The sequence below is a fragment of the Theropithecus gelada genome, chromosome 15 (assembly GCF_003255815.1).
Source record: "Theropithecus gelada isolate Dixy chromosome 15, Tgel_1.0, whole genome shotgun sequence".
NCBI classification, from domain to species: Eukaryota; Metazoa; Chordata; class Mammalia; order Primates; family Cercopithecidae; genus Theropithecus; species Theropithecus gelada.
The window spans coordinates 74,380,100-74,405,323 of NC_037683.1; positions in this window are offsets into that span (position 1 = coordinate 74,380,100).

Sequence of the window (25,224 nt, forward strand, 5' to 3'; positions counted from 1 at the left end):
ACTGATTGCATGCAAGCCTTTGTGTGTTTATAGCAGATATATTTGCCTACTCCACTCTCCAACTAGCAAGAGCCAGGCCAAGCCCCAGGAAGCATTAATTAAAGCATGGCATGAAATAATATCCACATGAATGGATTATCTCATATTCAATCACATTTGTTTCAGTATTTATTTAATTAAAAACACAACTATATTTATAATGGCAGCTTCTGCCTTCCAAGATCTATAGCCTTATTTCTTTCTGGAAACACTCACCGAAGAGGAACTTTAAGATTTCTCTTCATAGCTAAATATATCCTATTTTCATTAGTGGTGCCTGAGCACACAGACATTCACCATACTTTTATTGATAATTGCACCTGATTAACCACAAACTCCAATAAAGAGGATTGAATGCTTTTTATTAATTAACATAGTCAAGTCAAGGAAAACAGCCTACATGAGGGATAGCTTGTATAAAAATAATTGACTCATTAATCTTAACCATATGAACATGTTCACATTAGCAAGGTCAGTCACTAGAAAGGATTCAAACCAGAATAGTACATTCATGCAAGTATGATTTTGCAGTTCTTTCATTTGGACTAGCGTGGAATTCCTTAGGACAGTGAAGGTTTTCAAAAGGACATAGCCACGAGAAAGGCAAAAGTTTCATAATGGCAATCTTTGCTTCAGTTTTCAAGCTATCAGAGCATTTGGGAGAAAAGCCTGGATTCCAATTTATTTTTTTCCAGCACATAGGCAGTGTTTGCACCCTAAAAGCAATCCCCCATACTTCCTCATGCTGTGATGCTGAAGATACAACCATCAGGCGCACCTCCACAGCAGCAGAAGTGTGCAGGCCAGAGGCTGTGAGCCAGACAGACATTGCTTCCTGGGGACGATAACCAGTTGAGAAGGGAATTTGAGTAGGGGAGCACTTAGGCCTGGAAAGCAGTCATTTAGAATAATAACCAAAGGAAGTACTCCTTCACACAGCAGGTGGTAAACATGTGGAACTTGTTACTCTCCACAAGTTGAACAAGCCAAGAAATGTAAATAGTTTCAAGAAGGGTTTGAAAAAATTTCAAATGCCCAATCTTTTGCCAGTTGCCAGAGAGAGGTTCAGAGTGTTGGGATGAATTCCCAATTTTTGATGTTAACAGAGGCAGCTGCCACCTCCTTTACAAAATCTCTCTGGCTCTGAAGAGTTAAAATGAAATATTTGGTGGGGGTAAACCATTAGATTGACCCAATATGCCGTATCTTTAAGGTGTTCTAGTGTTCTTATGCTGCTGTGGCTTTTTAAAAGCTGTGTGATTGAAGAAAACCCTCTAAACCTCCATGAATTCATCTGTGAAATGAGCTTGATTATAGCTCTCCTCCTACATCATGGTGTTATTGTGAGGATCAAGCTTTCTCAACTGTAAAATGCTGTGCACATGGTGGTGTAGCATTTTTTTCAATAATCCAAATAATCTGGATGCCTCATGGGAAAATTCTAAAAGGGCCACATTCCTCAGAAAACAAAACTCAGCTCTGAAAAAGCTTAAACGGTTATGACACAACTAATATCTAATGGATTCTCTTTTCCTCTCCACAGCGCTGATCTATTCATCATCCCAGCTGCACCAAATCTGCTCTCCCTGGCCCCAAAGCTCCAGATTACCTTTCCCTGTCACTCTCCAGTTCTCTTTTGGAGCTGTATTTGGGAATCCAGTTGTGTGTCTCTACACATCACCCATACCCCATTGGTAAAATGAAGTCAAGGATCTGAATTAAGTAACAGAAAGGTGTCTTACCTGGGAGTATTTATATGTAAGTATTTTTGCTCCCTCATGATTATCCCCAGCTTTAGAATGGTGATATGTTATAAATTTTCACTGTTTCATCTAAGTTGTATCATACTAGGATTAGGTTTAGAAATCAAACATCTCAAATCAACAAATACTGTCTCAAATATCTGCTTTTCTGTGGACACTGTGGCAGTGGCAAAGATCAGGGAGATCCATGTCATCTTATAAGGGCTTCCATCCCTGGGGGATCACCAAAGCTGACATTCTTTATCAGGTTTGTGCCCCCACAATGATTTGCTTATAAAAAGTTGGCTGTCCAGCAACTATATGTGATTCCTCCGATCACAGTATAGTGAGTATTCTAATTCAATGGCTTTGGAACAGAAAGAATCATGTTTGAATCTTAGTTTCATCATTTAAAAGCTGTGTGACCTTGAACAAGTCACTTGTCCTCTCTGGGCTACCATTTCTATAAAATGGAAATTCCAAACACGCACACACCTCTCATTGGAATTGTATGACATAATATCACTTAAAATGACATAAGGCACTTGAATACATGGCCTGGTATACAATAAGCACACAATAAATGACAAATATGATGCTCACAGAGCCTTCTAAGGTTCCACACAGATCTATAGGGTGCCACAGAAACTGGGAGTAAACTTGCTGGTGTGAAAATAGCAGCTGTTATAAGTTGCACAGTGTCTTCCCCAGTGATGTGGAAGATGACCACCCAGGGAACAACCAGATAGTTGACTCATTTTTCCAGCGTTCCACCTCAGCTGGCTGTTCAAGATACTGGAAAACTGCTTTTGCTCCAGAGGAGACTACAGCCTGGATCTTCCCCTGGAGTCACTGTGGCAGGTGGCGTTTGTCTTGTCTTCCATAAACTGTTGTTCTCTTCAAGGATCATTGCTTGTCTAAGCCACGTATTAATTTTTTAATATTCTGGCATGGTCTCCCCTTCTGATTATTACAGGCTCTCATGTAAGCAGACCACTCCGGGCCTGTTAAATACTGTATTTGCTTAACAGCCAAATAGTCACTGTGTAAACATGCTGTGAAAAGGGATACTTTCAATGAGTTGTATTAGAGGTCAGTGCGTAGAGAGTCTCATTAGTTCGTGAGAAACCCATAACTCTCTCCCTCTTGCTCCTCACATTTCAGGGAGGTTGGAGAGATGTCACAACAAATACCCTCCATGGGATCCTTTTTCTCAAACCATACAACCCTTAGGTCTTTCAGAAACTAAGCTTTTGCCTTCATTATCTGAATAACTCAGGAATTAGCATTCACTTTTCTCCAAAAGAGAACAATGATTTCCATTGTCCCTAGTACTGTAAAATATTCCATGAAACCAAACAGCCCCATTTTTATCTCAGCAGCAATCAGATGGCATGTAAGGAAAAGAAAGGGGTGAGGGGGGATTAATTTCAGTATCTCACAGCCACTTGTATTGATTTTTCCCAAGTTTGTACAAAAGCAGAGATTTCCCAGCTGAGCTGAGATCAAAAGTGGCACATTTAGCAGGATCTTCAGCATCCACAAGGCCATCTTGTTTAAATAGCTTTAAGAATCAACAGTATGATTCCTTAAACCTGTGTCTACAAGAGAGCCAAAGGTTATTGAAGAAGGTGGCATGTAAGGGAAGCTGTCTCCTAAAAGGCAAAGCTAGTAAGCCCTGCAAAACCTTTCAGGTTATCAGTGTATGATTGCTACAACTAACCAGTCATAACCTCCCTGTCTCTCTCCTCACTTCACTATATGCTTTCCAAACATCAAGAAGAAAGTGAGAGACTTATGCAACAGGCAGCAGTGTGAAGGTGGCATTATGAGAAAATCCCCACAACCTAACTCCATGGAAAACAGCTCCATTTTGAGAATTTGGATTAACAATGAGGACAATTTGAGAATGCTACCAAGATCACACTGAGAATAGTTGAAATTATTTTGTGTATTTTTTACATTTGTTTCCTAATTGAGAGGTAACAATCATATTTATGGAGTACAATATGATGTTTTAATCTATGTATGTTTCTGCAATGGTAGAAAGATTAAATTAGCTAATTAACCTAATAAGCACCTCACCAACGATTTTTTTTTCGTGGTAACAATGTTAAACATCTATTATTTCAGCGATTTAAAAATATACACACTATTAACTGCAGTCAACATGCCATGAGATATTTCACTTAATATCTGCTTCTAGAACATCAGAAAGTCCTACAACCCCTTAATCAAGAAATAGCATAAATGTCAAAAGATCATAGGGGGAATAGAGACTAGGATATGAGGGGTGTAAGTGGTTAAATTTCGCCAAATATTCCGAGTCTGTACCATATGCAAGTATTTGGTACTTGGAGGCAGAAAAATATAAAAGGTGAAGAAGGCATTAATACTTGCCCCAAAGGAGCTCTAGTGGAAGAAAGACAGTAATTAGGGAAGGAGATATTAAGGCCTACAAGGCAGATTTGTTAACAAATTTGTTAACAGAGGTATAAAAATGTCTTGATTTATTAGTGGAAAACTTTACGGCTGGGGTGAAATTGAAGTTGGGTTTGGAAAGTATTAGAAAAAAAGAAAAGCGGCAGAGGTGAATCTGTGGTTTCTATATTGGTCACTCTGTAGATAGTGATACCATTAACTGGGCTACAGCAATGTGAGTCTTAGTCCTACAGGGCTGCTGTAACAAAATACCATCAACTGGGTGGCTTACAAATGATAGAAATTTATTTCTCACAATTCTGGAGGCTGTGAATGGAATGCCAAGACACCTTGATCCTGGCTGTGTGGAATACAAGATCAAGGTGTCTGGTGAGGACCCACTTCCTCACAGATAGCCACCTTCTCACTGTAACCTCGCATGTAGGAAGGGGTGAGGGAATCTCTCTGGGGACTCTTTTACAAGGGCAGTAATTCCATTACAAACATCCCACTCTTGTGACCTAATCGACTATCAAAAGCCCCACCTTCATATGCCCTCACACTGGGGATTAGATTTCAACATACAAATTTTGGGAACACAAATATTCAGACCATAACAGAGAAGCAACTTTGAGAGAAAATTTCAATTTGAGATGAACATAAGATTCCTTCCTTCATCCATATGACAATGTCAAAAAGATACTTGAAAATTCAGGCCCAACTCTTAAGAAATCTGATTTCCACTCTCTCTCAGGTGCTTTGTGTGTGTAAAGGCCAGAACTATAGCATCTGGCACTGTTGTCTGAACCCACATAATGCAGGTGACTTGGATACTTTTGCTTCGTGTAGCCCAAGCCTTATAGAACCGTAGCTTTTAGTCATTATCCTCTGAAGTTAAGATTTATCTTTAGGGAATTTCACATCAAGGACCACATTTACCTTTTCAGAGTTATGGTAGGAAAGACATGAGATCATTTTTATCTTGAAAAAAACTAAGAACGTAATTCTTGCCCTTCTTCCCAAAACGTTGACCTTCTCTGAGTCTATCTTCTAAGTCCTGAGAGGGCAGAGAACTTTCACCATGATTATGGTGGAAAGGGCTACTGTAAGGGTTTCTTAGCCTGTTCTAACAAAGGAAAATACCAACCAATGGGCAAAGGCTCAAATTTTGCAGCAACTTTGTGGAGTTAAAAGCAATGAAGTTCCCTTCTGAGAACAGAAGACCTTCCAGGAACCACAATGACTCCTGGAGCACTTCTTTGACTCCAGAGAAAGATAGAAGGGGCCTCCAGAAACATCCATTCTTAACAGTGAGAATAAGTGAAAACTGAGCATTGTCTGTAAATTATAAAATGCTATTCACATGGAAGGCATTGTTACTACTCAATGTCATCTCCTCATTAGAAACTGCTCTCAGGGAAGCTTATTTCACACATTCATGTAAGATGGGCATCATACAGCTACAGGGGAATCTAATCATGATGGAGCCCACAGGCAGAAAAATAGGACATGCAGTGATCAAGATCAAGTCATCGTGCAGTCACCATTTTTCATTTCACAATGACGCAAAACATAAATAGACCTTAATTTTAACAATAGCAATGACTATTATATATGTATTATGTAATTAGAGATGTAAATACATACATGCATATACATATGTACACACAGACACACATAATCAAATTCATCAGCGAAGACCATCAGCCAAAACACACTCTTAATAGCCAAAGACCCTCTTTGTCAGCCTCCCTCTGAAAGCATGACTGGCAAGAAAAGAAGGACTTTGAAAATGGAAGTACCACCTACAAAGCACATAGTATCCTAAAGGCAAAGTGAAAATGTGAAACATAGCCATTAGGGAAGTATAGAGACAAATGTTTCTCTTATACACACACACACACGCACACACTCACAATCAAATGGCAAGTAGATTTAGAACACAAACTTCAGGACCCTAATCAAAAGACCTGAAACAGAAAGGAAAAAAATAGGTCACCCCGCTGCTTCTAGCATTCCCCAAAGAACTACAAGCCTTCCAACAGCAAGCCTGTCTGCTTCTATTTCTGACTCTTCCTTTAGGAGGCCCCTCAGGGCTTGGCTGCTTCCTTCCAAGAGTATACAACCCAGAACTCTCTGGCAACTTGCTCCAGTTTCTATATTAGATTCAGCATTTGTGTATTGATATTCCTTCTCCCAATCCATTTTCCATCATTAAGAGGCCTGATGCTGGCAGCCAGAAAAATCTGCCGCCCTGGTTCTCTTCCTGCCAAAGTCCATCCGTTCGGTATTTCACTGAGAAAAAGTCATTGAAATGATTACAAAATCTACAAACTTTAGAATGAGTTATATATTCATATAAAGGAAAAAAAGCTTTCACCTTTCCTTTCACACTCAACTTGTCTTGAGTTTGAGAAAGACTCAGAGTTCACGGTCTTACAATAAAGCCACCCAGTTGTTGTTCCTTTCTATTGGAAAAAGGGTGGACATTCCACTTGAAGAACAAAATAAGAGAGGCCCCCTGACTGAGGAGGGAGCATTCACCTTCACACAGCTAACACCTGATCTCATATATTAGTCTGTATTTAAGGCTTTCTTCAAGTCTAAATTGATACCAATCTCTCAGCCCATCCATCAAGAAGTTGGGGAGCGGGAATTGTTAAGCCTAGCTCAGGGCTGACTAGGATGGACAGGCCCAGGAAAAGGACAACAGAAAAATACAGTGGCTGACTGGGTGTAAGCGCTGGCTGACGGAGAGGGATTGGCCAGGATGAAAGCGCAAATCCTTTGGATGAGGCCCCAAAGCCTCTCTTCCAACAAGTTTCTCGGGAAAATCGCAGCTGATTTTAAGTTGAAACATTCACTCAACTTCAGGCTTCAGGACCACAGCGAGCCAAACAGACTGAACCAATCTATCTACCTACAGTTACCTTGCTTTCTCCTTTTCTTCTTCCCTTCCTACTTTGTTTCCGCCCCCCACCCCACTCCTGCTTTTTTTTTTTTTTTTTAATACTTACATATTCTTGCTCCCAGAAAGGTCTGCATTGGCCTCTAAGGAAAAAGCGAACCCTCTTAGCATATATAGAACCATTAAAAGAAGAATAAAAAGAACGAGAGATGAGGAATGAAGAGAGCATGGTGAGGAGAGATCACTGCTGCAGAAAATTTAACTAAGTGTATTTATGGCAACTAATTTATAACCGAACTTTGAACTACTCTGCAGACATAATTATTTGCACAACACTCTAATGAAAATAAAGCATAACTTGTATCAAAGAAAACAAAATTGAATGTTGAGGAAGAGAGTGACCTAGAGATTTGTTATATTCAACTTGAAACTAACAGTTTTGGAACATAACAACAGGTCAGACATCTCACTAAATGCTCACAGTAAGCCTACCATAGGGTCATTATGCCCATTTTGCAGAGGAAAATATGAGCTCTGAGAGAAGAGTGACCTGGAAATTAAGCAGCTTCATGAACCCTTTTTTCAATGACAACCTGATACATGCCACAAAATTGTTCTTCATTTGACCCAAGGCCTGAAAAAGCAAAGTCATCATTAGCAGCACATTCTTCAAGAGGCAGCTGGTGTGACAAGTGAGCAGAACCTCTCCAACCTGGGCAAGGAAGATAGTTCAGCTGGCATCAAGGGACTATTTGAGCTCTACCCACAGGCACAACATGTCACAGAACCAACTTTAGAACAGTACTTTACTACTAACATTTCTACTATTGCGTAATCTTATACCCAGGAACAGAATCTATGAGGCTACAGCAGGAAACAAAGTCTGTCAACTTGGATCTTGTCCTAATTTTCCGTTATGGAGAGGTGATAGGGAGCTGTCAAGGTTCAAGCTCTTGGAGTATGTGCCAGGCTTCCTGGGTCGTCCCAGCAATAATGAAACAAGAGCTCCCGGGCCAGCCATTTTGCTGTCCATATGTCTCTTTCATGTGAGACTATTTGATCCTCGCGGCAATCCTGGGAGAGATATATGATGGTGAAAACCTCCCATCATCCCAAATGAAAGTTCCCATCTTGTAGATCAGAAAACCAAGGCCATGAGAAATTAAGGTTTTGTCCAATAACTGTCATAATTATGACAAAACCTGGATCTCCTGGTGCTGAAGCCTGGGCTTTTTGCCCTACATCCCATTCCACTCCCAGTAAGAAATGCTGTCTCGGAGGATAAAGGACAGCATTATATATTGTGCGGAAAATCCAATTTGAATTGACTATGTGTCTGAAGAGCTGTACACCTGCTTGATAATGTGCCTTCTCTTACATAATTTCTGAGCAATAATTTATGGGCTTCAGAAAGTCGATTTATACAACTAAGCTATGAAAAATTCTGCAATTAATTTTACATTTGTGCCATGCTTCCTGCATTTCCACTGTTGTCTGGTTCTGATTTTCTACATCCTGTTCCCAAACTGGGACTCATTCAAAAAACAGGCACCTTCTTTGTAGGTTCCACCCAGCTCCCCATTTGCAACCACCTTCAGAGGCCTGAGGAATCGTTGTGCCATTATTGCTGGGAAGTCCCAAGGAGACTGGCACAGAGTCATAGATTGAAACTTGACAGCTGCCCCCCATCCCTGCACCCCTCTGAAAGGCAAAATTTAGGACAGGAGCTCAGAGTTTACAGGCTTTGCTTCCTGTTCTAGCCTCAGAGATTCTGCTCCCGGATATAAGATTAAGCAACAGCAGAAATTCCAGAGTTCTGAAAATACACTGTCAGCTGAGATGACAGAAAACAGATGCTTAAAGTTCAGTTTCTTATGGTATCTGGTGAAGAGTTAAAGACTTTAACAAAGGATGGGAGTGAGAAAAGCCACAAACTAGCCCCCCTTGAAATCTTGGCTTGGAAGCAACAGTTAGAGAATTGTAGTGTTATCATATTTCCCTATCCCTGTTAAAAAGAAGTAAAATTTTAAAGTTTAAGGAGTATGCAGAATACCATTTTTCTTTTTATTTCCTTTTTAATGTTGTTGACAATCGACAATTTATAATTATATATATTTATGGGGTAGAAAGTGATGGTATGATTTATGATTACAATGTGGAATAATTAAATTAAGCTAATTAACATATCCATCACCTCAAATACTTATTTTTCATAGTGAAAACATTTGAAATTTAGTCTCTTAGCAATTTTGAAATGTACAATATACTAATAGTAACTATATTAACCACACCACGCAATAGATCTCAGAAAAAAAAAAAAACAATTATTCCTCCTGTCCAGCTGAGATTTCGTACTGTTCGACAATCTCCCCACTCCCCCCAAACCCAACCTCGGTAACCATCATGCTACTCTCTGCTTCCATGAGTGTGATTGTTTTACATTCCACATGTAACTGAGAACATACAGTATTTCTCTTTCTGTGCCTGGCTTCTTTCACTTAGTATAATGTCATCTAGGTTCATCCATGTTGTCATAAATGAAAGAATTTCCTTTTGTTAAGGCTGAATGGTATTCCATTGTGTATACATAACACATCTTTATTCATCTGTTGATAATACTTAATGTTGATTCCATAACTTGAATAGTGCTGTCATGAATATGGGCGTGCAGATATCACTGTGATACACTGATTTAAAATGTTCTGGGTAAATACCCAGAAGTGAGATTGAAGGACCTGGAGTATTAGTTTTCACTGATACCAGGCAGACTGCTCTATTGTGCTGATGTCTGGATTGGAATTGAGGAAACCTGAATTTTCACCGTGTTATTACTGCTCATAACAGATATGAGGGAACCTGGGTTCTAATGTTAAAATTTTTTTAATAGAAGTGTAATATTTACTTTTTTTTTTTTTTTTTTGAGACAGTGTTTCACTCTGTCACCCAGGCTGGAGTGCAGTGGTGTGACATCGACTCACTGAAGCCTCTGTCTCCGGGGTTCAAGTGATTCTCGTGCCTCAGCCTCCTGAGCAGCTAGGACTGCAGGCACGCACCACCACGCCCGGCTAAATTTTTGTGTTTTTAGTAGAGATGGGGTTTCACTATGTTGGCCAGGCTGGTCTCAAATTCCTGACCTCAGTGATCCACCCGCCTCAGCCTCCCAAAGTGCTGGAATTACAGGCGTGAGCCACCACACCCGGCCCAATATTTACTTTTAAAACAAATTCACCTAGACTTTATGTACCTGAGAGTATCATAACAGTTATGGTGACAATGCAAACTGAAGTGACATAGACTCCTGCCTTCACGTGCTAATATACAGCCATAGTCCCTCATGAAATAACCCCTATTTTCTCATATATTTCCAGGAATCCCAAGGAACCTTATTACATGTGCTCACAAACCAGTCCATTCCTACCAGGCACCTCTATTTCTACTGAACCCAAACCCTCATAGTGCCAAACCTTGGTCCACGGCGATGGGGAAAAGATGACACTCAGGCCTCTGCTATGTGAGCTAGACCCTCTCAGAGGGGCTAGAAAGCAGCATCGCTTCTGCCCTTCAGCTTTCCAATGTTTTCAGTGGAATAGCTCTGCCACGTTTGACCCACATCCCTTTATTTTCATAGAACCAGGAAGAAATTCCTGAGAGAGAGATGTGAGTGGCAGCCTTCACATGGTACCAGGATGTCCCTTCTGACTACCAAGACTTCGTTACAACCAAACCAAGCTCCTCATACCAGTGCCCTTTTCCTAAGCGGGTCCTCAGTACCTCATGAAAACAGACTTCTAGCAACCTACTTCAAACTTACCAGTCACTCAGCAGATGCTTACTGAGTGCCTGCTATACACCAAAAACAACTGACGTCAACTTTCTAAGGCATTGGCTCTCTAGACCCCAGACAAATCCTAGGTCATCTCCACTCCTGCCAAAATGTAAGCACCACCAGCAGTCACTGGTACCTGGATGGATTTCCAACTATACCACCATCTGAATGCCTGTAATAGTAACCATTCTGCACTCAAATATCTCTTTTCTAAAGAAGTACTCAGGCATAGCTACACTTAGAAAGCTGCTATAGGCAGTTGGGAAAATGAAAAAATCCTGCCAAAAGAAGACTCCTTTACACCAACACAGAAGAAAGAATAGGCATCACTGTTAAAGAATAGGCATTATCAGATTTGCACACATGTAAGACAGCACAGAAATGACTACAAAGTCTAAATCAAATTTCACCAAAATTTAGGCAGTAGTGTCAAAGGCACAATGAAGACTTGTCTTATCTCCTTGAGAGATAAATAGATGCACCTTGTAATTGTCTCCTGTGTACCTTGGGAGGAAGTGACTTAGAAGGTATGTATTTACAGCTCTCAATCAGAAAGCCCATCATCTTACACTATAAAATCAAAAGGTCGGGCTTCTCATTGAGCCTATTATGTTTTCAAGGAAACACCCTAAAGAAGAGTCACCTCTTTCCTAAAGAAAATTTCATCATTTTATCCTTCCATGGCTTGAAGGTCCTGATTGTCAAAAGGACCCACACTACCAAGTTAAAGATCACTGAAATTCCTTTTTCTCCTGTGGTTCTGCACAGGATATTTTACATAGGACATACAAAATGTTAAGCTTCCAAGGAGCAAATTTGCCTTAAAAATTTATTTAGTCCACAGGTTCCTCACTATCAAACGAAAGTCAGGCCTAAATGGAAAATTATATCTGGAGGAGGAAAGAGGGCAGATGGGGGCTTACCAAGTCTGGAAAGAAAAGGAATGGCAAAAAATAAAATGGTTTAGAAGAGTACCAAATATAAATTTTGGTTTTATAAATGTATCAAGAATCAACACTATTCAGGAGTGTGCATGCACACACACACACCCATGTGCTCAGATATATGCCTCATGCATACATTATATCTCATGCATATATCATTTATAAATATTTATACTTTTTAAACATGTGATATCATCATTTATTGACCTGACAGTGTTTTGTTTATTTTTATTTTTGTTATGCTAAGATGAGAGAGAATGAGAATGTAACATAAGAATGGAATTTGGTCTCAGCATTTTCCTGTGGTCGAACTTTTTGTCATTTTAGTACCTCTGTAGGACCCACCACAGAATTTGCTTCTAGACAACTTCTTTTTCAGGCTTTTGTATACCTGAGTGGACCTCTACCTCCAAAGCTGCTTGAGTCAGCCAGAAAGTTATCAGTGAAATCATGTTGTGGGGTAACAACTTCTTAATGCCAAGCAACTCAGGTGCAGCTGTTTGAGAGAGGAGCTGAGCCCCTGCTAAAGCTGAATTTCCCATCATGCACCCTGAATTGGCATTGGCACCAGAAGGCAAGGCAAGGCCAAGTACACAGCGTCTGCAAAAATGCAACAGTGCAAGGTATTCAGTTTTGTTTTGATTTTTGGTTTTGGTTATCACTGGAAATAATACCTCAGTAGATTTTAACCCACAGCTTGACTCTTTCTGCTACAACTCAGCTCAACAGAAAATCCACCCAGGTCTTCACAGGAGTGAAAAGGTACCACAGCCCAGACACCCCACAAACTAGCGCTACTGACTTGTACTTTCTTTGCTATCAAATGGCAAGCCCTTCAGCTCCAGCTGCAAGGATTATCAGCTGTGCTGATAATAAGACAAGCTGTGCTGGCTAATGAGTTTACTCTGTTGGGTCCCCTCTCACCCAGATACCACTGGCTGAGCTGAGAGGAGTCACCTGGGGACTTCCCCCTCACCCCCTCCAGTGTTAAAGGGGAAGCCAGAGTGCGGAATTCTGTAAGAAAAACGTTTGTTTAAATCTTTTTTTTTTTTTTTAAGAATAAAACTTTCAGGCACTGAAACCTTGTTGATAAATAAACTAGTATCTAGCAGCCTTGCGTTCCTTTCACTTTCTGTTAGCACAGTTCTTTCCTAAAAATCAGAGCAGATGTATTTGCAGCAAGCTGGCCATACCAGAGTCATTTCTAAACATTAACTTTTGCCTGAAGCATATTGTATTTGGGAGCCCGAAACAGCGGACAAATTCTCTACCTAACGAAAATTATGCATACCCAAACTCATCTTCAAAACGCAAATCACTTTCGAAACAAAGTATCTCAATTGGCAATGATTAACTTTTCTAACATTTAATATTCTGTCCAAAGAGGACATGGTTATCTGTGATTATATCTGGGTATTGGAATTGTGGATGACAATGTTTTCATATTTTTCTACGTTTTAATCAAATCAATGCATGCATTTTTGTGGGAAGTGTTTTGTTTTGGATTTGGAGATGAATCTTTATGTATTTTTCTTTTCAGTGTGGGAGCTCTCCCAAAGTTCATCGCCTCTTTTTGTCTTCCATTCTGAGAGGGTCTCAGGCATCACCTGAGCCAGCCAGATTTTTAACGCAGCTGGTTGTAGCACATAGACTAACTTTATTGCCTTGTCCAGCTGTAATTTAGGAGAGACCTAAAATCTGTTGAATCAGATACCCAGGGGCAACTCTGAAAGGGAGGGGCTCACCAGGTTTATTGCGCTAGTCAGAAAGAAAGCAAAATGACTGAGCGCAGCCAAGATACACCAAGGGTGACACTTTTATATAGGGATCAGCAATTTAATTTGTCTTTGCATTTTATGAATTGCAGGCAGAGATGTATTTGCAGAGAAAATACATGGGCATTTTTGAAAGCGATTAATTAAGCATGCAATTTATATGAAAACAATTTACTGCAGGACATTATCAGGGCACCCAAAATGCACATGCAATTTCCTTGCCTTCTAATTTGTAGACATAATTTATTTTGATTGTGCAATTAGGAAAAAAGACCTTTATTAATTTTGGTGCAAGTCTAAAGAACTAAGACCAATTTAGCGGCGAAAGAGTCGGCCTTAATGTAAAAAGGGAAGGTGTGGCCTTGGGCTCTGTCCTAGCGGATAAGTGTTCTGAATCCAAAGCCCTGGAATCACATGTATTTCTGTTCCTTTCTTCAACAGGTCATGTAACCACTCTGAGATCCAGCTTTTTTATATATACACATAAAACAGAGCTGGAAAGATCCCTCCTCCCGGATTAGCATTTTATGGCAGGTTTGGAGGGTCTGTCCCACCAGTTTGCCTCTTACTCGTGGCAGGCTGCCCCATAATGGGCAACACTATGTGGCCTAGGCCCTCCCCAGCCTCACCTTCAAGTTACAGGCCATTCCATTACCTGCAGCAAATTCTCCATAGTGCACTTGCCCGCGGACCCCCTGACCCCACGCTTGCAGGTGCCCAGAATGAAGGCAGACAAGAGCCCGCATTGGATTTTCATTTTACCAGAAGCAAATTTTCAAGATGGAAATGGAGCCCATGCCCCTATTAGCCTAGTCCTATAACAAACTAAAAAATCAGTCCAAGTCATCAAAATTTTACTAGTTATCTTCAAATCATAAAGCCCCCGAAGGGGTGGGTGATTTTTAGGATTTGGGGAAAACTATCAAATCCTCACAGAAAAATCTCTGGAGGCCCGCCAACAGTGAAGAACGAGCTCGTGGGCTTCTGGTCACCACCCCTTTACCCCACACCCATCAAACACAGAAAGGGGGTGTATTAGTCCATTTTCACGCTGTTGATAAAGACATACCCGAGACTAGGAAGAAAAAGGGGTTTCATGGACTTACAGTTCCACATGGCTGGGGAGGCCTCACGATCATGATGGAAGGCAAGGAGGAGCTAGTGACATCTTCCGCGAATGGTGGCAGGCAAACAGAGAGCTTATGCAGAGGAACTCCTCTTTTTAAAACCATCAGATCTCCTGAGACTTATTCATTATTGCAAGAACAGCATAAGAAACACCTGCCCCCATGATTCAATTACCTCCCACTGGGTCCCTCCCACAACACGTGGAAATTGTGGGATTAAACAATTCTAGAAGAGATTTGGGTGAGGACATAGCCAAACCATATCAAGGGGTAAAGGGACCAAGGAAGTGGATATGCACTAGGCATCACACTAGAGTGCCTCCCTATGTTCTGTCACTCCAGGGCCAGGACAGCCCCATAAAAAGCTGGTATGTTGATCGGCCGTGGTGGCTTACACCTGTAATCCCAGCACTTTGGGAGGCCAAGGTGGGTGGATCACCTGAGGTCGGGAGTGCGAGACCAGCCTGACCAACATGGAGAAACCCATCTCTAATAAAAATACAAAATTAGCCAGGCGTGGTGGTGCATGCCTGTAATCCCAGCTACTTGGGAGGCTGAGACAGGAGAATTGTTTGAACCCGGGAGGCAGAGGTTGTGGTGAGCTGAGATCTTGCCATTGCACTCCAGCCTAGGCAACAAGAGGGAAACTCCGTCTCAAAAAGCTAGTATGTTTATTCCCACTTTGCAAATGAGAAACCGGAGCTCAGAAAGGCTAGCAGGAATCCAGTTCCGATTGACTGCAGAACCTAGGCTCTTTCCACTCCACCACTCAAGCTGTGGGCTCCTCTAGAAATACAGAGAGGCCATGTGGTCCTTTTCCACTTGTGAGCCTTCCTTTTGGGTGACTGAGCCTTAAAAAGCCATTTTACCTATGTTCTGAATTCCCATGACACTTAGCCTGTGTTTGCTAAGTGTTAGCAAACTTAGTGATGGGTTAGTCTTTGACCTGTCCTTGGTGTTTGATAAACCACCATTTTTATAATCATATCAGTGGCAGTTGATCATTTCCATAGTACATACACAATAGTTATTTACATATGTAACCCAGACTTTTCCAGTGTGGGCTCACAACATAAAGTTACATTTTTCTTTCATATACAAATTACAATCCCACAAAATCTCCACTTATCCAGATTAGCAGAAAATCTGAGCATTCCCCTTTTCACATGAAACAGCTCCCTCCTCGGTATGATCAAAACCCCCAAGTGTGCTCACTCAGTCCTCAGATTCAGTCTGGGTTCTCTTGTTTTAAGGGTAAATGTGGATGGTGTGAGCAAGCCACAGGAAGTGCCTCCTTCACGGCCAATGTTGACACTATTACCAAATCAGGAATGTGCCACTGGAAATTGGAAACGGGCACTGGAATAACCTGGGAATGAGAATAATGCCCATTGGCTGCCACTGTTGCTGTTGCTTATGCTGGCATTCTAATGTCATTTACAGTCCATTTTAATGCCTTTCCAGGGGGGACACAATGTCACCACCCAAACCAAAGAGGCTCCCGAAGCTGACACCCTCAATGCCCTCTGCCTGAGTAGCTCCTTGGACCCTACCCCAAGATCACCAACAGAGGGCCCCACCAATCCCAACCTGGAGTTGCAGGTGTTGCATTCTTAGCTCTTTCAGCTCATCCATTGTTTTCCCCAAGGCAGACCATATCCTGGATCAGGATGTCTAGTATCAGCCAGAAACTGTCCCCAGAAACAGTTCACTTGCCCTTATGTTGTGTTGGGGTCACTCATTCACACTCCTTCCTCCCTTAGGGCAATTTCCTCTCAGAGCTTCTGCTGACCTTCCCTGTTCTCTGACCTAGATAGGTATGTAGGTTAGGTAATTAGGTACCCCAGTTCATCAGAACTTCCAAAGGCTCCTGGGACACCTTGTAAATTCACGGAAAGACATTAAAGTGGAGTGGGGTTTTGCCAGATATGGAAATATCTTAAAGGGGTCACTTAGTAGTCCTTCCCAGAACAAAGACTGCCCATGAGTGAATAAATGTTGCCCTCTAAAGAAAGAAAATTGCCTATAATTTTAAAATGACATTTGGCCAAGTTATTAAAAAGTCAATAAATAGAGTTAAAGTCCTGACTGCCTGGGCACCCTATAGATAAACCTTCTTCTGTTTACGGCTATTTAGAGCACATATTCATCAGGATATAAAAGGTATGTGTCCCCAGTTCTCCTAAGTGTATTATAATACAAATAAGAATTATCCCAATCACAGTAATGATATTACACATGACTCACGGGCTGCCTACAGTTACACTGTACTAGAAGCTATTATCTTATTTAATCATCACAATCACCTTACAAGGCAGGATATTACTATCATTTTCACATTACCAGTGACAAAACTTGAGCTCAAGGAGGTTAAGTGGCAAACTAATAAATGGCAGAGCTGTACCCTGAACCCACAACTGTCAGACCTCATAAGTCTGTTTTCTTGATAATTTGTTAGTTTTGAGTTAGAAACAACCAATTTGGATAGAAACATTTATTGCATCCAAAAGCTGCATGACTTTTGGCAAAATACATTTTCTTTGATCATCTATTTCCTTTATATAACTAATAATGACCAACTTCCAGGGTTTTGTGAGGGGAAAAAAAGTGCAATAATGTGAAGAGAACTACGTAAATCATAAAACGCACAAAATATGACTGATATTTTTAATTTGTCTCTTGGTAACCAGGGCAGCAACATGATGAAAATAGACCCTGGAAATCTTGATGACAGTAGGCGTCACTTTGATGGCAAAGGATGATTGCCTTCATGCCCTGACAACCTGGGGAGACAGGAGGAAGATGCTTCTGACACACCTAAGACATTGTAGTAGATACCCGTCACTTGTGGCTGCCAAGATTTTTGATAATTCTCCAAATGGGGAATCCCACCTTCTCAACATAGACTCAAAAAACCAAAAAAGCTATTTCCTAACCCTCTTTGTTAGAGAACAGACTTGTGATGTAGATACCATCACTCAGACCCACCCAAATGAGACTGATTCTGAAGCAATATTAGAGGAGTGGTGGAAGATGACAGGTCTATTTTGCTGGTACTTTTGGCAAATTTCTGGAGGTGTTGGTGGTTCTGGCAGCATGATTTGGGGGTAAGGGAATGACAAAAACACCCTGATGGCAGCAGATAAACCTGGCTCTGGGGTTGGTGGTGGCGGAGGCCCCCTCTCCAGGCCAGTTCTGCAGTGTGGTTCTGAAATGCAAGCTCAGCCAAGACGCTGTTCAGCCTTCCAGTGATCCTCTGGGCTTTCTAATATGCTTGAATAAATTCATTTCTGCTTGAACCTACTAAAGACGATAGTGTTGTCTGCAACTAAGAACTAAAGCAGCACTTATAGCTTCTCCCCTACCAATTATGCAAGGGAAGAGTAATTGTTTGAAGAAGACTGACAGGTTTGCTTCATTTGGGATGGGCCAACTCAGCTGCTGCCAAAGGGAGTTCTCTGGCAGGTGATAAAGTTGCTGACAATGTGAGTGAAGACAACAGAAGCTACCTAGTAAGTGCCAATCAATGCACAGATAGGCAACCTGGGCTGGTTGTTGGACACACATTTTCTAATCTATATGGGCATCCTTAAAGATAAGTAATATTACTACCACACTACAGTGAAGAAATCTGGAGCTCAGGGAGGTTAAGTGAATTGTGGAGAAACAGCCACAGTTAGTATAGAAGCCTGTCTTCATAGAAAGCCCCTCTGGCTGCAAAGACATAAGAATAATACAACGGACTTTGGAGACTCGAGAAAGGGTAGGAGTGGGGTGAGGGATAAAAGTCTATAAATTGGATACAGTGTATACTGCTCAGGTGATGGGTGTACCACAATTTCAGAAATCACCACTAAAGAACTTATTCATGTAGCCAAACGCCACCTGTTCCCCAAAAAGCTATGGCAATAAAAATAATAAATCAATAAAAAGCCCCTCTGCTTCCACACACACCATTCTTCCCCTGTCACACTCTGGGATGGAGTGTGGATTTAGACCCAAGAATTTCCAGGTGCCTGAGGATCAACTTCCTCCCAAAGAAAGACAGAAACCACCTGCTTTAAAAGATTTATCTACTGTTGTCTAATGACTCTAAAAACAACTAGCTCTCAATATTTTGTTATCCATATAGGACATTTCTCACAAGCAGGTTTATTTAATCTGAAAGAATAAAGATTGATTTTCCTATTACTCGTTCTAGTGATTTTACGTATTTAAATTACGAACTTTTCTAAGAGGTGATTCTATATAATGAAAGGTAAGAGGCATCTAGTTAAGGGCCAAAGTGTTCAACAGTTAGTGGAGATGATGTTTAAAAATACCATTTTTTGAGGTTTTTTAAAATTTTTTTCTAATTTTGAGGAAAATGGGAGTGAAAATGTCAGAAGTGTGTTTTGTTTTACCATGAGCCAGACAACAATGAAAACACAGGGACTCACGAAGTAGAAGACCCCAAAGGAGGTTCAGAAAGGAAGTCAGCTCTCCCCAACCCGGCTCCACCCCCCGCCACCCTCTGTGCCACACCACGGCAATGGCTCTGTGAAAGGTGCAGCCCCCTAGCTTGGTGTCTCCACTTTTATTGCCTTTATTTTGGGAGAAGAAAGTTACTTACTGTTTAACAAGAAAACTTTGCCCAGGTCAAATAAGATATCTTGGGGAAATAAAACCAACCATTCCACAGTACAATCATTTTGACAGGAATCCTCAAAGTAGGTCATCCATTTCTTACAGTTTAAGAATCTGTAAATCCCACAATATTCATGTAAAAGGGAAGTTTATGAAGTATGTTACATTAATAGGATCCATTGCCTTGATTCTGAGATGTCATACCTTTTCAAATGCTCCATTGTATTATCAACAGCTTCTTAGAGACAAAGCAAAAAAGAAACCGTATTTAAAATGAACATGTCGCTTTTAAGATGTACCCCCAATTTCCTGAAAATAAAACTTATTTTTTAAAAGAAGTCTCTTTTAGATTCAAGGAAATATGATCACTATAACTACATTCATTCCTCGATTTGGGGTTTTATTTCTTTGAAATTCTTACTGGAGATTTTAGCTTTTCTTGTGAAGTTTTATTAACACCATGAAGACTTGTAAGTTGAACTATATATATATAGTTCAACTTACTATATATATAAATATATATAGATATATAATATATAAATATATATCTATATATAGATATATAATATATAGATATATAATAATATATATATCTATATATAGATATATACACACACACACACACACACACACACATATATATATAACTGGAGGTCCAGATAAATTACCTGGAAACATCCACCCAGACTAAAATGACATTTACAAAGAAAGACTAAAACATTGATAGTCTGTCATTTTTGTGTTTATTCCTATCTATTACTTAAGACTCTTGGGTTACCAGTAACTAATTCAAGCATTAAACCAAAAGGAGTATTTTATTATAAGGATATACAGAGGTGTTTTATTAATCCCAAAGGTAAAAACAGTTCTTAATAAGGAGACAAACCAGTAACTGGAAAATTGGAGAATCTTAAGAAATACCCTCTCTGATTTTCTTGCCTCTTCTCTTTTTTTCATAGCTTCTTAATTCTTGTCTTTCCTTGAAGACAGTCTTTTTTCTTTCTCATCCCTAGTGTGGGGTTTGGCCAGTACTCTAGGGTTTACTTCTCTAGGTTCAAAATTTCTCATTAGCAGGAAAGAGACTTGAATTGCCTAACCTGAGACAAATGTCCTCCATCTCTTGCAGGGGAAGTGAGTAGAGGAAGCTGGGCCGTGTATAAAGCATTAGTGCCAGGGACCCACCTGTGTGAATGTCATGAGACAGGGGAATATAGGTCTCAAGAAAAGGAGAGCAGCTCACAAGCTGGGCATTCTGTCCCTCAAGCCCATCTCCAGAACTCCCAAACTCTGAGTTCAGAGCCACCTTCTCTGCCCAGCAGCTCACACATTCCTGAAAAACAGCTTGGGATACCAGCAAATCACTGCATGTTTAGGTGACCTCCAGAAGAGGGATGGTGCTTGCGGTAATGGTAAGTTCCAGACACCCAACTTGGAAGACTTTACTATCCCTTTAAGCACATATCCTTTGAATGAATGGTGGTATTTGTAAAACCAAACTTCATGCATTTTTACTATTTCAATTACTTGTAAATCAAGACACACAAGCTTTTGTTTTCCTACTAAAATTCCTGAGATTTTGTCAATAAAACTGGGGTGCCTGAATATAATGTGCATGTGAGATTACAGTCCCCAAAGCTAATGGTCAGCAATTTGCCCCAGAATCAGCACCGCACCTGAGATTCAACACCTGAGATTCAACATGTATGTGTCATGTGATGGGGCACTCAGTTTGGGCTTTTCTCTTTTGTAGCTTTACCTATTTAAAAAAAAACAAAACAAAAAAAAAACTGTGACAGACATAGGGCCAAAATTGGCCATTTTAAATAGTCAAGGTAAAAACTGTCTACTTTTAATGTATGGCATATTTTGACACATGACTTGTATTATTTCATTATTTGAAAAAGATGGTTTTCTGATATGTTTGATAGATTATTTTCATCATCGTTGAAACTTTTTTCAAGGATATTAAAATATCTGTAAAAACATCAATGATGTTAGAATTATGTTGGGAAGAAACCGGCAGATATTCATTGTCTAGAAAGAATTTTTCTCACTGATCTGGTTCAACATGAAGGGTTTTCCCCAAGAGGAATGGCTAGAATGGAGCAGCTGTTGCCTTGGGTTGGCCAGAGGTTTTCACTGCATCTCACCTTCTTCTTTGTACTAGGGAAGTCTCTCAGTTGAAGAACTTTGCTCTGTACTTGGACCTTCATGACCTTGCTTAGGAAAGAAATTAGGAACTTTCTTGAGTCACACACAGTCCTAAATCCTAGGACAAGGACACTGGAAATCCTTGGTGTGGACATTTGCCCTTTGAGTAGGGGTCCTTCTACGGAAATTGGAGGTTGCACTAACAACTGCTTGAGGGTAGGAAAAAGAGGCAGGACCAAGATGGTCTGTAACATGGAAACTGTAGCCAAAGTAATCAAAATGGGAGGATGAAAAACAGAAGAAAAATGAACAGTGGTGTTCTGATGATGAGACTAGATTTGTGCAGCACATCTTGACCCTGTGGGGAAAAAAAAGGTAAAGCTAGATTTGAATAATACCTCAAAGACAGTTTCCTTTGCTGTGGTATCCGCCTTGAGGGTTGAAGTGTTGTGGTCAATAGGTGCAATTTCTCAGCTACAACATGATATGAGGGAGCTGGGGGGCAGAAGATGGCATCGCCAGCTGACTACTTCAAAAGGAGCTTCACAGAGTGGGCTACTTTTATACTACTTTACTTTAGTGAGTTTTCTAGAACCCATTTTTCAGAGCTAAACTCATACTGATTGAACTCTAAGTCTAATACCTGAAACCAGAATACCTATTTATTTATTCACAGTGAGATAAAATGTCAGAAGCCCCATACACTCAGACCATTGGTCTAGGTGTTCTCTTCCTGTAGGTACATTAACTACCCAGGAAACCAAGCTGTAATTGCAAAGTAACTTGGTGAACATAGAATCAAAATACAAAGAATAAATTTGATGGGTTGAATGTTTAATAGCATCAGGCTGAAATTGCATAATGTATTCATCTCTACAAAAGGATTATTACACTTGACCTTGGACAGGTGCATACTCACACTTGCGCATGCTCAACTCCTTTCCTCTTCTTTTCCAGAATGGTTTTAATCACCATCACTCCTGTGATCTCCCTATCCTAGGCTTTCTTTGCTGATCAACATCCCTTCTGATTGATGTAGACTTTTTTTGACCTGTTATCAGTTTCAGTAATTTTTCTGTCTGACTTTATAGACAAGAGAGATATTCTCTTTTGCATAGAAAAAAAAATTAATTGCATGCTTGTTTTGTTTGTTTGTTTGAGAGACAGGGTCCTGCTCTGTCACCCAAGCTGGAGCATAGTGAAATGATCATGGCTCACAGCAGCTTCAACCTCCCTGGCTCAAGCAATCCTCCCACCTCAGCCTCCCAAATAACTGGAATTACAGTTGTGCATCACCATGCCTAGCTAATTTTTTGTTTGTTTGTTTGTTTGTTTGTTTGTTTTTGTAGAGATGAGATCCCACTATGTAGCCCAGGCTGGAGTCAAACTCCAAACTCCTGGGCTCAAGCAATCCTCCCACCTTGGCCTCCCAAAGTGCTGGGATTACAGGTGTGAGCCACCACACTCAGCCTACATGCTTGTTTTAAATGTTTAACTCTGAGACAACCATCTTGTTTATTTTACTTCCAGATTGTTGGATGATGTCTTATTATGCCTATAGAAACTTGAAATGCTATCCATTTGTGCTACTTGGGCTTTTACAACCCTTGGTATTTTATCTTTCAGGCTTTCTAAGCTTAACACTGTATAGCCAAGAGTGAAAGAAAATTAGTATCACAGCACCAGCCTGTCCTGAGTCTTTGGGATGCAATATGCTCTGATGATCTCACAAGTTTATTTGTGAATCCCATCAGTTTTTCCTGTCGTTTCCAAGAGGTTAGTGGGATGACATACACAGGATAATTGAGTAAACTTCTACATAAACAGCATCTGCAATTGCAGATACAAGAATAAGTTCCATTATGGAAATATAATATGTAGGAGTGCTATACCAATAATTGGAAAGGTAAAGACTCAGGGCTTAAGAAAATCAAAAGAGAATAAAAGAATGAGATAGAAGTCCAGATGGCCTCAACATTCATGCATTCAGTTTTCAAACAACTAACATACTCATATGTGTGTGTTTGTGTAATACTATTTCCAAACTTGGATGTTCATATCTCAGGTGAAAAACGAGTGCTCAAAGTCACCTCCCAGCCAATTGTTCCATTTTAGCAGCCTCACTATATTTGTGTGCACTGTACTATTTATCCACTTACTCATTTTTTACACTTTTACCTATTATTTTATAAATAAAAGTAAACAAGAAATATTAAACATCTGACACTGGCAATAAAATGCATAGCTTTCATACACAATCTACTTGAGTCAAAGAAGGAACTTATCGAGCATGCCAATAGTAGAAAATCATTAGTCTAAATTGAATTCCTGCTGAACATAAGCCAATTGAATGAGGCTTATGTGTTCAGTTGTAAAGAAAAATTTAAAAAAGAAAGAACATTTAAATCATGCTGGAAATGTAATCCTGAACATTATATACTGAAGGCAAGATGTAATCAAAACATTTAAAAATTTTTTCCTCTTTATGACTGAGATTCTCTTATCAGGTTTTTTTGTTGTTCGACTTTCATATATTTCACTTCCTTGCATGTTTTCAAGTATATATTAAACTTGAAAGATATTTTTCAGCATTTGCTGAAAAAGCAAAAACAAATTAGTGAAATACCCAGAGGCCTTGACACTACATTTCTTTAGCGAGGGAAGGGCTGGAATATAGCTGAGCCACATCAAAACTTTCTGTTACATTGTGCTAGCAAAGCTCTGCCTAAGATGAGAAAAGTGGAGGGAAATCTCTATAAAGGAAGATATTTCCCCTTTTGCAATGGTGAGCTAATTGTGTTAATCAAGGTTATACACAGCAGATTGTGCTGTCTCTCTGAAGATGTGAGCACACCAGGAAGCATAAGTCAAACAGTGGGCTTCTTCTTAAAAGCTGGTCTCCTAGCCATCTTTCACTGATTAATGAGTACCTTGGCATCAGAATCTAAAAGTTGAGAGATAATGAAAAAGAGTAGAACTCCTAGAACCAGCATCACCATCTGTCTGAAGCCTACTTTTACACTTCCCCTACATTATGTACCAAAATCCCAAAATTATCATATCTCAGATTTTATTCATTTAAGGAAAAGCATAGCATTGTCATGAATAGCAGCAGTCATGATCAAAGAGAATTCTAGGAAATTAAAGTAAAGAGAGGTCAGATCTAATAGAATTTAGGTGTACTCAGACTCAATATTACCTTTGGCTTTAGTCTGTGTGAGTTTTGAAAAGACAGAATTCTAATGTTATATTTTGTGCCACTCAGTGCACAGGTAGTAGAACCCATGTTGCTACCACCTAAGATTTGAAGAACATATTACAAACCAAGTACAGGATTAGAGAAGACATGGAGAAATGGCAGCTTCCATACATGGCTAGTATGGGATATAAATTAGTAGAAATACAGGAGAGCAGTTTGACCATATTTATCCAAGGGAATATCCTTAAGAAGTAAAAATAAATGAATTACAGCTAAGTCTATCACCATGCACAGATCTCAAACATTTAATGTTAGAGAAAACTACATATAACATCACTTATCTAAAGTTTAACACATGCAGAACAACTATGCATTTTAATGGATAGATACATGTAAAGTAAAGGCAGACCATTACGGAAGGAAATGATAGAAACTGACTTCAAGGTAGTGGTTACCTTGGTGGAGA